Source organism: Arvicanthis niloticus, chromosome 5 (assembly GCF_011762505.2).
Source record: "Arvicanthis niloticus isolate mArvNil1 chromosome 5, mArvNil1.pat.X, whole genome shotgun sequence".
Taxonomy (NCBI): domain Eukaryota; kingdom Metazoa; phylum Chordata; class Mammalia; order Rodentia; family Muridae; genus Arvicanthis; species Arvicanthis niloticus.
Window position 1 is genome coordinate 103180946 of NC_047662.1, and position 14044 is coordinate 103194989.

Consider the following 14044-nt stretch of genomic DNA (forward strand, 5'->3'; position numbering starts at 1 on the left):
GCAAGGCATATAGAACCCTTGCCCTCGTGGATTTTACCGATTATTAAAACAGTTGTATAAAGAATATATAGTTCTCTGGAGAACAGTACATCTTACATACAGTGGGAACCTGATCTTGGTAGAAGTGATAGTTGAGTTAGAGTCCAGAAAATAAGTTGACAGCAATAGAATCTGAAAGGCAGAGAATGCAGTGATCTAAAGGCAGGAGTGGGGCCTAGCATGTTAGAAGCAGGGTTGTTAAAAGAAAGTATAGTATTAAACAATTTAGGTAAAAATCATGTTCAAAAATCTGTTTAAAAGGCAAGAGAAATGACATCCAAATAGAGTCAAAAATTGATGTTGACAGTTTAAAGTTCACACAGTGAGAAATAGTGGAAGAACCATATGATTAAGGAATGGACTTTGTAATTGCAAGAAGCCTTTTTAAGGGCCCTTGAGGGGCAGTGTTTTCCCTCCCTTTACTCCCAGTTTCTCCCTACCTCTTCCGTTTGAATCGACTCCTTTTCTGTAGCTAATGGTGTTCTGTTCAGAAAGTCTTCTCCTCTGTTAGCGAGTTCAAGACCATTCCTCACTTTTCTAGCAGGTTCAGTGTATCTGGTTTTAGGTTGGGGTCTTTGATCAGACTTGTGGAGGGGAGAAGTGTGGCTCTATGTGGATTCTTCTACATGCAGCCATCCAGTTTGGCCAATACTGTTTGTTAAAGATGCTTCCTTTTTTCCAGTGTGTATTTCTGGCTTCTAAAAAAAGGTGTCCATAGATGTGTGAATGTATGTCTGGGTCTTGAGTTTGATTCCACTGATCAGCATGTCTGTTCTTGTACCAACACTATGCAGTTTTTATTGCCATAGTTCTATAGCACAACTTGAAATCAGGGATGGTGATAACCACCAGCAGCTCTTTTATTGTTCAGGATTGTTTTTGCTATCCTGGGTTGTTGTGTTTCCATATGAAGCTGGAAATTGACCTTTTAAGATCAGTAAAGAATCATGTTGGGATTTGATGGGGATTGCATCGCAGCTGTAGATTGCTTTTGGTAGGATGACCATTCTTACTATATTAATCCTACTGATCCATGAACATGGGAGAGCTTTGCATCCTCTGATACTTTATTTAAAATTTCTTTCTTCAGTGTCTTAAAGATTTTAACATACAAACTTTTCTTTGGCTAGAGTTACTCCAAGTTACATTCTTTTTGGCTATTGTGAAAGGTGGTGTATCCCTGATTTCTTTCTCAGTCTGTTGGTCATTTGTATAAAGGAAGGCTCCTTATTCTTTGAGTTAATCTTGTATCCAGCCACTTTGTTAAAAGTGTTGATTAGCTTAGGAATCTTTTTGTGTAATTTTTAGGGTCTGTTATGTATCCTATTGTATCTGAAAATAATACTTTGACTTCTACCTTTCTAATTTGTATCCCTTTGATCTTTACTTGGTGTCCTTTATTGTTCTAGTTAAGACTTCAAGCAGTGTATTGAGTAGGTAGGAAGAGTGGGCAGCCTTGTCTTGATTCTGGTTTTAGTGGTGCTGTTTTGAGTTTCTGCCCATTTAAGTTAATGTTACTGTAAACTGCCTTTATTGTGTTTAAGTATGTCCCTTGTATTCCTAATCTCTCCGGGACTTTTATCATGAAGGGTTATTTAGATTTTTTTTTTTTTCAAAGGTACTTTCTACCTCTAGTAAGATGATCCTGTGGTTTTTGTCTTTCGGTTTTATATGGTGGATTACTTTATCAGTTGGTGTGTATTGAGCCATCCCTGCATCATTCGGTTCAAACCTTGATTATGGTGGATGATCTTGGATGTATTCTTGGATTTGTTTTGCGAGTATTTTTACTGAGATTTTTTTTGCATCTATGTCCGTAAGGGAAATTGGTCTGTAATTCTCTTTTTGTTGGGTCTTAATGTGGCTTGGGTATCAGGGTAACCACAGCCTCATAAAATGAACTGCTGGGAATGTTCCTTCTGTTTCTATTTTGTGGAATAATTTGAGAACTGTTGGTGTTAACTCTTTGAGAATCTGGTAGAATATTGTAGTAAAGCCATCTGTCTGACCCTAAGCTTTTTTGGTTGGGAGAGTTTTATACCATTACCCAGTCCACACCTTTGAGCCTGGACTCTGCCGCAGGTGTACTGCTCACTCATAACGGCCACCCCACTCGTTCTGAGGACATCATGCAGCAAATCTGTTCAACTTTTCTACATTTCCATTTCCTTAAAATACTTAAGTAGTTTTGCATTGTGATGTTTTAATCAGGCCAAAATAATAATAAATTACAAATCAAGTGATATCACGGCTTAGAGATCTGAGGCTAGGCTCCAAGTTTATCTTTATCCTTCCCTCACCTCATTCACCCCCACCCACATTCTCCTGTGCTGCCAGAACCTTCGTTCGCTCGAGCATTTTCTTCATTTGACAAGGACGTTCTGGCTGACCGTTAGTGTGGTTAGGACCGACCCCCATTTTTCCCTGGAAGTGACTTTGGTTTTTGAATACTAGTGGGCTCAAACACTTGATGGTAATTAGTTATAAAGTACCTCATCAGTCTGAAGGCTACACACCCGGACACACCAGTCTCACAGCAAACACTGCAGCACACAGTTGCTTAAAATATATTGTTTTACATAAAATCACATAATTTTGTCTTTTACAATTTTCATGATGCAAGTTGGCAAATTATGAAAATTGTAGTGTGGCTTAAGTAAAATTTTTTTTTTTTTTTTAACCGTTTTCACTAGAATGAAATCCTATTTTAATGCTTATTTTTCTAGTTAACTTTGTTCTGTGCATGGGGTGCTAACAGTTTAAAGTACAGGCAGTGCATGGTAACACCGTATCCTTGATTTCCTTTGCATTACAGTCAGGGTACATACATTTTTATGCATCATCTTTCCCACAGTTGTGCTACAGAGTCCAGCTGTGCTGCTGAGGTTGGTCTCGCCTCAGCTCAAATCATCCCCCAGGGTCTCATAAGTATTTGACAATAGGCGTTTGCCATTGCATCAGCTGTCTTTAGTGGAAGCTTTAATGTGTGATGTTTGTATTGGTTCCCAGTTGGATAAAGGTTCTAGCATTTTTGTGGTGTTTGATATTGCCAAAGTATTTCCAGAAGAGCTGCAGGACTCTTCACTAGCAATTTGTAAATGTTGTTTCCATTTTTAGATACTTTATACACATGCACATATATATTTGCCTTTTTTTCTACTTTAAAAATGTTTTTAGCCAGGCAGTGGTGGCGCATACCTTTAATCCCAGCACTTGGGAGGCAGAGGCAGGCGGATTTCTGAGTTCAAAGCCAACCTGGTCTACAGTGTGAGTTCCAGGACAGCCAGGGCTACACAGAAACCTTGCCTCGAAAAACTAAAAAGAAAAAAAAATGTTTTTATTAGCATGTAATGTACAGAATAGTTTTTATTATGATACTTTCGTCCATGCATATGGTACGCTTTGGTCATAATCCGGAATCCTTACTACCCCTTCCCTTTCTCACTGGTCTTCTTTTCCAAATAGTCTACTTTGATGGTTTACACTCTAGATTCCAAATATATGAGAAATACTACAACACTTGTCTTTGAGTCTAGCTTATTTCATGTAGCAGCATTGCCAAGTTCATTCATTTTACTGAGGATATGATCTCATTCTTTATGGCCAAACGTGTGTGTTTAGTATACCCCACTCATCTACCGCATAAGGTCGCCCTCAAGATGTCCTTTGTTTTTTAGTCTCAATCTGGAACAGTTGACTAGTACATGTCTGTCACCACATTGGTACTTTTGAATCATATGTTTTACAGAATAACCCTGAATTTCTTTGTTGTGACTACATTCCGATTGTGGGCTTGGCTGGAATGGTATGTTTGGGGTGTCTATAGGTCGTCGTTGTATCTGAGCTTTGTCCATTTGAACCCCATTTTGATCACTTGGTTGGGTTGTGCTCCCCCTCCCCCCACTCTTAGTAGCTTCGCTGTTTGGTTAATTTGTGGGCAGGTGCTTTGCAATCCCTACGAGCATCCTCTTCCTATAATAAGCTTGCCTCTGCTGAGTTCAGGAGCTACTGATGCTGCTTTCCTATGGTTATTAAATAAACTATTTTCCTATAGTTTATTAGGTGGCACTTAGTAATCGGGTGTTTTCCTTTTGTTTACTAGAATAGCCCCATGGACTACCCAGTGGCTTACAGCCTTTTCCTCACTTGTCTCGATCCTCAGATTTTGACCTAGTCATTTAGTGAAGCCGTGTGCAGCTTCCATATCCTTTTGATTACAAGGAGCAGCATGTAGACAACTGCTGGAACTGCTAACTAGATAAGGCTGTCTGTGGTTTGCATCCAAAGAGTGAAACGCCTCAAGGGATACAGGTTGGCGGTTAGGGGAGTGATTAGTATTTGAAGAGAGGTTGTACAAGAGCACAGCACAGGATGGAGCTGAGAGAATACAAAACGAGTAGTTAGTATATGAAGTGTGATGGGATTTGATGAGGCTGAAAAGTTGGGAGCTGGGTAAGTATGAAGCACCAAAGCCTGAATTTCTGTAGGAGGGAAGAGTAACATGTTTTGCATTGAAAGATATTCTCGCTGCTGATGGGCTGAGGTTAGAAGTGATAGGCCATCCAGTGTGCCTGAGGAAGTCAGTGGTGGAGCAGTTTAGTAGACTTAGAGCACGTTGATGCTGTAGGAAGGATGCAAAGAGAAGAAAGGAAGAGTGCTGGGATTACACTAAGGGTGTTTAAAATCCAGGGAAGGGTTGCTTTGTTTTATGTTTAAGATAGGTCCGGCAGCCTAGAGGCACAGGTAATTCCAGCTAGGTAAAGGGCTGAGGCAGGGGAATTGTAAAATCAGATCCTGCCTGGGCAGTTTATGCAGCCTTGTGTACTGCTGGGATGCATAGCTCAGTGGTAGGGTGCTTTCATGGGTTACGTAAATCCCTAGGGAGGGACACACTTGAATTTAGGGGGACAGAACCCTTGAAGAAGGGAAGGTTGAAAGCAGTAATAAAGCAGAGTGAGTGGTAGAGAATCCAAAAGTCAGGCAATTACTGAAGTAGTTAGATTTCAAAATGGCAGAGGGGGCAAAGTGCACAAAGAACTTTATAGGTGAATAGAGCGTTGCCTAAAACAGCTCTTTTTTTCCCTGGACTAGGAAAAACAGGATACACAGAGAAACCCTGTCTCAAAAAAAAAAAAAAAAAAAAAAACCCGGCAACAACAAAAAAGTGAACCGCCTCAAGGGATGCAGGTTGGCAGTCAGGGAAGTGGTTTAGTATTTGAAGAGAGTAGCACAGGATGGAGCTGAGAATACAAAACAACAGCGGATGAGTGAGACTGGGCTTGAGTGGTAAATGCCCCTTCAGGGGCAAGAATTAAGGGTAAAGAGTTGGTGATTAATGTTGAGGTCTATCTGAGATGGAATATTTCAATTTTAGAACACTAAGATTTGTGCTTTCTTTCAACCTGGTAAATGTCAGTGGGAAAAGCAGAGAACCGTATAGGATCTGCATATATACCTGCATGTCAGATCCCTTTTTTTTTTTTTTTTTTGGTTTTTCAAGACAGGGTTTCTCTGTGTAGCCTTGGCTGTCCTGGAACTCACTCTGTAGACCAGGCTGGCCTCGAACTCAGAAATCCGCCTGCCTCTGCCTCCCAAGTGCTGGGATTAAAGGCGTGCGCCACCACCGCCCGGCCAGATCCCTTTATTTATCCCATGTGGTTGCTGGGAATTAACTCAGGACCTCTGGAAGAACAGCCAGTGTTTTCAACTGCCGAGCCATCTCTCCACCACCACCCGTTTTAGGGTTGAAGGTTGATGCATCTGTGCAGTAAGGGGCAGGGGTGAGATGGTTGAGGGAGCTGCTGTCGAGTTACTGAACCGATGCGTCCAGGCTGATTCGGGGCAGGAAGTGAAGCTACGAGATGATACTTGGCCTAATCCCAACCCCAACCCTAACCCTAACCATATATTATGTTCTGGCCCTGGAGTCCAAAAAGGGAATCTGGGAAGTGTAGTCTTTGAGCAGGAAACTCAGCTGGTACTATAGCATCTTCCTTAGTCCCTATTCTGCCATTGCTCCCTTGCACCTCTCACGTCTAGTCACTTCAATTATTTAAAAAAAAAAAAAAAAGTTATCCTGTCTTTCAAACTTCTGTGTTGGTGTATCACTGTATTTAAGACCAAAGCCCTGTGGTCTATAAGGCCTTGAGCAGCCTAGGCTGCTTCTCTTTCCCTGACTTTCTCCTCCGGCAACTCTAACTACCTCCTTTCCTTTTGCCAGGTCCTGTGCTCCTGCCTTGGGGTCTTTGCACTTTACTCTGAAGACTTCCTGTTTTCATAAGGTCTCTCTGACCAAACCATCTAATAAATGTAGCCCCCATTACACCACACTGTAGCACCCTGCTTTTCTCTTCTCACTGCGTTTATATGGATCTTTCTTTGCATCTTCCACACTAGAATGTGAGAGGCTTTTACGCTCTTTTCTCTATCACGGTACCGGTCGCCTCCGGCCAGATGTTTTCCTCTTCCTTTACAATGCCAGCCACTCAGTCCAAGCTCGATCGCTGCTGAGTCTCCTCTGTTTCTGTCCTTACCCATGCCCTCATCTTCCCGAGTCATTTCTAGACTGGTGTACTAATTCTAGATAGGAGACAGACAGGGATTGTAAACAAGTGATGTAGTTACGTCAGCCCGTGCTTGAAGTCCTTCGACTGGACTTAATTCCTTGTCTTAAAGGCCCCACTTATATTTTCATACCAACTCTTGCCACCTGCTCAGTGCTCAGAGTTCCAGGATCACATGCACTCCTTGGTTTTTTGGCCCTTTTGTGAGCTCTGCCCCTATACCTGACAGCCACCTCTCTTTTCCCGGCATGTTTAAAGCAGAATCCTTCTCGTTCTTAAGGACTCGCTGAGCTCCGCCCTGCTCAGTTAGGCATTCCTCCACCACAGTGTCGAACAATTTGTCTTTACATCATTTCACATTTGGCAGTTATTCGGTTCTGTTTGTACACATTTGTTTATACATCTTTGTCTTTCCTTGACAGCCAGATTTTAAGCTCATAAAGATGGCTTTTAATTGTGTCTGTGTATGGAATACTTCGATGCATACTCTAAATGTTTCAAGTAATAATGCCCAGCCAAAAATGTCTTCTCACCATCCTGGCACCCCTTTCCAGGCTTGGTCACATTTGACCTAGAAATCAGATTGCAACTGTGGTTTAATAAGTCCATTGCATTCAAGGATACAGTGTTTTCCACTGGTGGTATAAAATAAGACATTTTTATCCTTTTTCTTCTTTTGATACAGGGTCTCACTTGTGTAGCCTGGATGACCTGGAACTCCCTATGAAGACCAGGCTGACCTCAGACTCAAATCTCCCTCCCAAGTTCTGCCACTGCCTCTACCTCCCAAGTTTTGTCACTTTGTCCAGCTGCACTTTTACCTTCTGAAAGCAATTCTTGATCATATTTCTTTCTTTCAGTAAAAAAAAACCCATGCTCAGGGCCTAATCTAGTGGCATACCCTGCAATCCCAGCACTTATAAAGTAGATATAGGAAGACCAGGAGTTAAAAGCCAGTTTGGACTACAGGGAAAGTTGTAGGCCAATCTGGGCTGCATAGGGATACCCTGTCTCAAGCACTTAGGACAAAAAATTTCCACTAGACCTAATCCAGATATGGTGACATCCCTGTAATTGCAGAACTCGGGAGGCTGAGTCGGGAGAGTCATTCGCTTAAGACTGGTATGTCTCAAGTGTACAAAATAGAAAAGGTACACATGAAGGCACTGGGGAAAAACCCAAAAGAAAGTAAAGAGAATTGAACCTTTGAGAAATGGGAAATGAATGCACTGTATAAAAATAGCTGGCTTTTCTTTTTTATGAAAGCCTGTTTAAGGCCAGCTCTACAAAGCAAGGTCTAGACAGCCAGGGCCACACAGAGAAATGCTGTCTCTGTAGAAACAAGTACTTGAGCCATCCTCAGTCGAGACGGAAGCTGGAATCTAAGAAAGCCATACGTACTGTTTTATAAGGTGGACCATGGAGTCTGGGGGAGAAAGCTCAGAAGGAAAGGAGGGACCCGGGGAGCCCTGAAGTTGTATATGAAGATGCACTGTAGTTTTTATCTGTGTCTGAGATGCCTGTGTACAGGGAAGATAGGAAGGACCCATGGAAGGAAGAGCTTGGAAGGATGCGTGAACCTGCAGATGTCTGAGCTGCCACAGAGGATATTCTAGAGGTTGAGGCCTACGGGTCCTGAGTGACTAGGGAAACAGGCATTTTTATGAAGGACCACGATCCAGACTAAGGGTTAAATTCACATTAAGGGCAAAATTGAAACAGAGTTGTCACAGTGTGTAAATGAAGCTTCTGGGAGTTCAAAGTGGAGTGTAATGCTAATAATTTAGAGATATGTTAGAACAAAAGGTGACATTCCCAAGATTAAGGTCATAGAAATCTAGAGAGATACCATAATTTATCCACAGTGCCCTCCGTAAAATTAAAAATTATTAAAAGTGAGGAGACACAAAGTGAAGAGAAGGAACAGTAACCCAATAATGAAATTTCCAAACAAGGATTAAATTTTCCCTTACTGGGGATCAGTTGAACCCAAGGCCTTGTGCCTGCTAGGCAAATGTTCTACCACAGACACCTCCCTAGTGTTCTTTTTCACTTCTGAGACAGCAGTCACTAAATTATTCAGACTGGTCTTAATATTTTCTGGTCCCAGCATCCCAAGTAGGCCAAACTACAAGCCTGCCTGTCAGGCCTGGCTAGGACTTCAAAGATGTTTTTAGAAATACATATGTAATGCTGAGCACAGTGGCACACACCTTTAGTCCCAGCACTCGGGAGGCAGACACAGGTGGATCTCTGAGTCGAGGCCAGCCTGGTCTACAGAGTGAGTTCCAGGACAGCCAGGGTTGCATAGTGAGACCCTGTCCTTGAACCCCCACTTACAAAAAAACAAAACAAAAAAAGCATATGTAAAATTTAAAAGTTTACAATGAATGAGCAGAGAAAAGTTTTAAGGTGAGTCATGGGGAATGAAGCAGAGGGGAAGGAGGAAGCACAGCTGAAATCCTAGAACTGTTTTTTAAAAAAGTCTGAAAGGAAATGGAAAGTGAAACAACCCCTGACAACAGACTGGAAAAAGCTGACAGCATGAAATCAGGAGGAAGCTGGTGCCTCCAGGAGTGAACGGCTAAGTTGGAGTGGAAGCCTAACGGATGTAGTAAAGATGACAGGAAAGGACAGCAGACTACTCAAAACACAGCTTATATCTGTTTATCATGTCTTACACACACGACATGGAAGGGTTGTTCCTGATGGTAGCCCATGGGGTGGGGGGGGAGGCGAGAGGGTGGAATGTGGTGGTTGTAAGGATCTCTCCTTACCTGATGAGGAAGAGTATCAACTCCATGTGAACTACGAAGTCAAGGAGGATGAGTATTGTCATCTTTGGAGTAACCACTAACTATGACATATATGTACACAGACATACATGCATAATTGAAAAAGGATATGTGACTAAAAGGTGAAAGGTAAAATCATATTTGTATAAATTAAAAAAAATGAAGAATAAAATCAGGTACAACAAACAGCAAAATCAAAAATTTAAATCCATATCAATAATTAAACATAATTGAGTGAAATTAAATAATTAAACATAATTCAATGAAATGGCAACGATTGTTAAAATGAGTAAGAAGTAATGCCCAACTATGTATGTATGTATGTATGTATGTATGTATACTAGACACCTTTCATATAAGCAGAGGAAGGAAACAAATAGGATAGAAAAAGATACGGCATGCAGAAAATAAGACAGGAAGCTGGTATGGCTGTAAGAATAAGTCTCGAGCCCAGTATGTTACCTGTTGTGAGCAGGTTGTGATAAGGTTTTAGGGTCCCCGTGGGGAGAGGAGCGATAGGTCCTCTCCACTCAGGAATCATATACAGGATTGACTGTAAATTAACATTTAATTGCTCTTTAATAATGCACAGCAAACAATATATTATCACCAATGCCAAAGCTATTGTAACAATGAGGTATTGCAGGTTTCCTATGCATTGACTCTATCAATATCAGTACAATAAACATAAGTTGCTAATTACCAAAGAAATAAGCATAAGTACATCATTTTTCATGAGTTATATGACCTGAGTCCTTATGACTGCAGTTTCCAGCAGCTTAGGTCCAGAGAGTGCTTAACGAAGCATAGGTTCGTTCTGAGGCTTCCAGCAGCTCAGGTCATAAGAGTGCTTGACCACAAAGACAGGGGCTTTGGCCTCTCAGCTGCTGCTTTGATGATCCATGCTGCAAAGTGCTCGGCTATCTTGGCTGCAGAGGAGGCCTGAACAGAGGATCACACTAGCCAGTCATGTGATGAAGTGCTCCAACCGGGGCCTCCTCTTTTATGCTTGAATTGGGGGTACTTCTGACGTTTACGGCAGATAACCAGGTGTGTCTGGTTATCTGTGGGCTATGACTTCATTGCAGGTGGACTTTTGGTTATCATAATTCTTTAAAACATGTCCAAACTTGTTTTCTGGACTTGTCCAGACTTGTTCTCTTTCCTATTACAATATGGAGTCAGCTCGGTTAAGGACCTGATCCTTACAGAATATCACAATGTAGACTTTGATGTAAGCACTTTTGAAATGACATAAAACATAATTTATCAGAACCAGGTAGTGGTCTTAAATGTGAAAGTGTCTAGTAACAGTTTCAGTGTTTGTGAACACTGACTGATCCAACAAAGGGACTCATGAAGAAAACAGTAATAGTTGGGACTTTGACATTCTCCTCTCCGTGTTTGATAGAGCCAGGAGACACAGGCTATTATTAAGACTAGAGCAGATGTGGGCTACATTATAAACCAAAGTAGTGGTTTCACTGACGTTATAGAACGCTATGCCTTAAAGTTACACAGTACCTGCCCTTTCCTTTTGTACATGTGTATGCTTGCAGGTGCGTGATGTGTTCGTGGATATAGTGCCTAAAGGTGTCATCCTCGGGAACATGGTCCCATGTCCCTTGAGACAGTCTCTCTCCTCTCTGGCTTGGAGATCACCAATTAGGATAGATAGGATGAACAGAGAGAGCTGCAAAATCCTCCTGTCTCTGCATTATTCACAGCATTGTAAACATGCTGTGTTTACAAGCATGTGTTACCATACCCGGCGTTTTGATGTGGGCTCGGGGGATTAAACCCAGCTCCTCATGCTTGTGTGGCAAACACTTTACCTACTGAGCCATATTCCCAAGCCCTGGTTCTTTTAAGCTTAACTGCCTCTGGGATGTATTTTAAAATATTTTATAAGCCCAGGCCCTAAACAAATTGCACTAAATTTCAAAAGGCTAAGTATTGCAGTGTCTGTCACCACAGCAGGTCAGAATCAGAAGTCAGTATCTCAAAAGCTATTTAGGAAAATTTCTAGCATACTTATTTAGGGGTCAAAGAAGAATTCACAAGAATACTAGAAACTTGCAAATGGAATGTCGTGAAAATAACATCAAGATTTTTAGAATGTTCCAGGTTCTCATCTGAAAAGGGGAAACTCAGGGTGACTCATGTGCTTTTATGCAGGGACAACTATAAAAATAAGCAATCCAGAATCCTATTTTAAGAAGCTAGTACAAGAGCACTCTAGAGGTGCAGGCAGATAGATCTCTGAGTTTGAGGCCATCCTGGTCTACTGAGCGAGTTTCAAGACAGCCAGGGCTACACAGAGAAGCTAGTACAGGAATGATGAATAATAGCAACTGGACAAGAAGCAGTAATATCACAGCAGGGATCAATAAAATAGAAAAGGAATAATAATAATGAAATGTGTCACTAAAAGCTGGTAACAAAAAAGTAGCATTGGTAAATGTCTAGCAAAGATGAGTTTCTTTAAAGGTTTTAAAAAGAATTAAGCAATGCAATGAACAAGTTACGACACTATTTTACTAATTTAAAAGAAATAGATGTATTGTTCTGGAAGATTCTTGGGGCATGTCACCTTTTTAACATGGTTATTTCAGCAGATGGTGAGTCATGAACTGGTCATCTCCAAACTAAAAGTGCTTCAGAGTTTGGCCAGAAAATTCTGTTGGTGGGAAAAGTTCTTTTGTTTTGTTGTTTGTTTGGTTGGTTTTTTTTTTTTTTTTTATTTTGTTTTGCTTTTGTAATTGAATCCACGAGGGAAGCAAATTTGTTTGATCGGTTGCATTTCTGGCCTTACTTGGACTTTCCTGGTGAGCAGTTCAAGAGGAAGTAAAGAATGCTTAGTGGCTACCCATGACTGGCTGAGCTTCTTCTCTGTTTCTGTGGTTTCTTTTCTGGGTCTTAGAATTGCCCCAATCTAATAGATTCTCATTTAATTGTTTTAGCATTTGAAAAAATAAAATCATAATTTCCCAAAATGCATTCAAGATGGAGTTTAAAGAAATCTGAACAGCAGTATATGTAGTAAAGAAATTGAATCCAAACAAATATGACGACTATGATACCCAGCCCAAATAGTCTGTTGGTGAACTCTGTTAATATTTAAGGAGAAAAGGTGCTGCTAGTACATAGACTGTCAGGATGCTAGCACAAAAAGCACTACATGAAAACTGCAAGCCAATAACCTTTATGAGCACAGACCAAAAATACAAAAAAACAAACAAACAAAACCCAAACCAACAAAAACAAAACCCCCAATTGTATGAAAAGTATTAGCAAATTGAATCCAGAAGTATATAAAAAGGACATCACCAGGAGATTTAGTGCAGGAATTTTAGGCCAATTTAGCCTTCACAAGTCAACCAATGAGACAAGCATGTTAGCACTGTCTTGTAATCTCAGCAGTCTAGAGGCAGAAGCAGGAGGAACCGTTTAAAGGCCATCCTTGACTACATATTAAGTTCCAGGCCAGTTTAGGCTACATAGGATCCTGTCCCAAACAAAACAAAAATCAATCTATAAAATTTGGCATGATAACAAAATATATGATCACTGCAATAGATGTGGAAAAAGACATTTGAAAATAATTCAACACCCATTCATGGGGGAAAAAAAAACTTAAAAAGTAGAAAAAAAGAGTATCATTAATCTGACAGAGAGCGTCTGTCATAGTTTTTGTCAACTTGACAGAAACCTCGAATGACTTACCTCGGCTGAAGAATGGCCTCCAGCAGATTGGTCTCTGTGCCTGTCTTCTTAACCATGGGAAGTGTCCATCACACTTCAAGCACTACTCCCTCTAGCCAGCTTGTCCTAGGCTGTATAAGAAAGGGAGCTGAGCAAGTGTGAAACCAAGCAGGCACTGCACTTCGCTGTTAAGCCTTATTAACAAGAATAAGTTTCTGGTCTGGCAGTGCTGTCCCAGGCCTTTAATCCCAGCACTCAGGAGGCAGAGGTAGGTGGATCTCTGAGTTGGAGGCCAGCCTGGTCTACAGGGTGATTTCAAGGATAGCCAAAATTGTACAGAGAAACCTGGTCTCCAAAAACCAAAACCAACCAAACAAAAAGTCTGTTTCCTAAGTAATGTATCCTGCAAACCATGTTTCTCAGCCTCCGCTGAACTTGTGACCCCATGATGTGTACCCACTGGGTTGCCTTGCTCCTGAGCACCTGTGAAGACTCCCCTTCCACAAGATGTATTGTTGCACTTCTACTCCACAGAAAGCATTGAGCCCTGAGTCCTCACTCTTCTGTCAGGGTTTGGCTAACAGCTTTTTCTATGAACCCTAACCCTTTCCCATAAAAGGGATCTCAAAAGCCAGTGAGAGGCTGCTTTCTGAAACCCCAATTTAAGAAGAGGTGGTCATCTGGCCAGACCCCTGTGTATTTCTAAATTCAGCATGCTTTGATCAGACAGGTGGGCAAGTGGTTTGCTTTTTGTTGTTGTTGTTGTTGTTTTTCCCTCAAGTCTAACTAGACCTAGAGCAAAAAAAGCCAGGACATCACATCCCTCCATGGTTTCTGTTTCATCCCAGCTTCCAGGTCTCTAAAGCTTCGAGTTTCTCCTGCCTTGTCTTCCCCTGCAGATGGACTTGAAACCTGGAGGCCAAATAAACCCATTTATTCAGT